Source organism: Tupaia chinensis, unplaced genomic scaffold (assembly GCF_000334495.1).
Source record: "Tupaia chinensis unplaced genomic scaffold, TupChi_1.0 Scaffold149749_1, whole genome shotgun sequence".
In the NCBI taxonomy this organism is placed as follows: domain Eukaryota; kingdom Metazoa; phylum Chordata; class Mammalia; order Scandentia; family Tupaiidae; genus Tupaia; species Tupaia belangeri.
This window is the reverse complement of record NW_006209593.1, coordinates 1-2,466: the sequence shown is the minus strand read 5'-3', so window position 1 is coordinate 2,466 and position 2,466 is coordinate 1. Positions and strand designations below refer to the sequence as shown.

Sequence of the window (2,466 nt, the reverse complement as noted above, 5' to 3'; positions counted from 1 at the left end):
AGTGCTTTCCTGTATCTGGTGATGTCTAGTATTTCTTAGTTTTTAAATATATAATATGTTGCCTTTTAAAACACATTTTATTTTTATTTATTATCATTTTCCTTAATTTGTAATAAAGGTTTGGAGGAAATTTTTGTCAGTTAGACCTTAATATAGCCTACATCAATAAATAATGTAGGAAAAGAGAACTGAAAACACTGCATTTTTAAAAGTTAGCCATAAGTTAAAGATTGTGGTAGTGATGAGTCTAGAATCCAGTACTTGAGAAACATACTGGCAAGCGTGCTTATGTGCCTAAAATCATGAAAGGAGGTGGAAAATTAGGGAATGTAATGTGACCATTCCCTATAGGGGGTGTTTTATCATTATCTCTATCTCTGGTGAGCATACATACCCTCTGGCAAAATTTTCAAAAATGAAAACAAAATAAATATATAACTTGAAATATAACAGCTACATTTGCAAATAGGCATGCACATGCACACACGTGTGCAGACGAGCCTGTACGTGCACATACACACACACAGCAGATATGTGGGTCAAGTCACCTCTTCCTGCTTAGATTCTGCTCTAAAGAGAAGACCCTGGAAAGCAGCGGCAGTGGGGAAAGATGGCGGCCGGTGCTCTGCAGCATGAGGAACTGAGCAGTGAGTAGTTGCCCAAGAAGGACATTATCAAGTTTCTGCAGGAACAGGGTTCAGATCTGTTTCTTGCAGAACATAAATTACTAGGAAACATTAAAAATGTTGCCAAGACAGCTAACAAGGACCATTTGGTTACAGCATATAACCATCTTTTTGAAAACAAGCGTTTCAAGGGTACTGAAAGTGTAAGTAAAGGATCTGAGCAAGCAAAAAATGTGAAGCTTAATGAAGATAAACCCAAAGAAACCAAATCTGAAGAGACTCAGGATGAGGGTCCACCAAAATACACAAAATCTATTCTTAAAAAAGAAGATAAAACCAACTTTTCCAAAAAGGGGAATGTTGTTCACTGTTGGTATGCAGGAACACTACAAGACAGGACTTTTTTTGATACTAATATTCAAACAAGTTCAAAGAAGAAAAAAAGTGCCAAGACTTTAAGTTTTAAGGTTGGAGTAGGCAAAGTTATCAGAGGATGGGATGAAGTATTTTTGACTATGAGTAAAGGAGAAAAGGCTAGACTACGGATTGAACCAGAATGGGCTTATGGAAAGAAAGGACAGCCTGATGCCAAAATTACACCAAATGCAAAACTTTTTTTGAAGTAGAATTAGTGGATATTGATTGAAATACCAGTTCTTTAGATCTGAAGACATCAACAACAATAAAATTTGGCCTTGAAGAAACTTATGTAATAAATTAGAGCTTGTTACTATTGTAAGGGAAGACTCAACTGGAACATTCAAGGAGTTAGAATTTGTTCCTAACTTATCTCAACTTTTGAGAAGTGTAATCCCTTATAAATTGCTAAAGTCTAAAATATTTTACTACCGCTATGTAAAATATTGGTTGAGATCTGTTTTTCCTTTTACCTCATATTGTAAACTAAAAGACTCAATAAAAATGTATCTATTGTCTGGAGAAAAAAAAAAGAGAGAGAAGACCCTGTAAGTCATGACTAGATGGAATCATTTTGGCTTTATTCTACTCAGTAAAAATGTGATCAAGAGTTCTTAAAGAACTTCATAGGTAGTTAAATGGTATCTGCCAAATTTCTCAGTGTTTGAAATGTCAGCAGTTAAGAGACTGTAAAGAGCAAGTGTTTTTGGAGGGCTCACTTGGGACAATGTGAGTGGAAAGGGTGGCCAGAGCCCAAGGAAGAAAACAGAGAAGAGAAGATGTGAGAAAGAGCAGAGAGGAGATGGCGAAAAGGAGGCTGGGAAGAGCATGAGTGGAGAAGTAACCTACCCCAGCTCTCTCTTTGCAGGAAGAAAGCCTGTAAGATGGGGCATGGAGAAGATCAGAGCACTCAAGGCCATGAAGTTGTCCAGGGATAGTCCTGATTACAGATGCTGTGTGGAGAGCAGCCAATCTGAAAACATGTGATTAAAACATGTGGCCTGAAGACACACGCAGATATACACTTCTGTAAGCTACTCTAGCAGGGCTGTTGAGAAGCATCTACATACAAAAGCAATACCTGCCTGTTGTCAGTGGCTGTCTTCCTGCTTTTATTGAAACTCAATACCTCCATACTGCCCAGTATCAGGCTAAAGGAAGTGACAAGCCTTTATCAGATTATCCCCCAAAAGGATCTGAGAAATTATGTGGCACCAGTCATTTTCACATCTTCAGTCGATTTACATCCAAAAACAACTGGCTTTGCATCCCAATTTCTCCTCCCTTATTCTCTTTGCATTCCACTACCTTCTTCCTCATTCCTTTTACATCCCATATTCCCCTTCCCCCATTCTCTGCCCTTTAAAAAAATAAATCTGAGGCTGGTTATGATCACAATTTCTCCATCAGAGAAGTTGTGCCT

The 2,466-nt window shown here is 38.0% G+C and overlaps 1 pseudogene; it reads left to right on the top strand.

The window, feature by feature from the left end:
- The first annotated feature begins 610 nt into the window (after positions 1-610).
- On the top strand, positions 611-1,272 carry LOC102473725 (peptidyl-prolyl cis-trans isomerase FKBP3 pseudogene; annotated as a pseudogene).
- Positions 1,273-2,466: the final 1,194 nt, after the last annotated feature.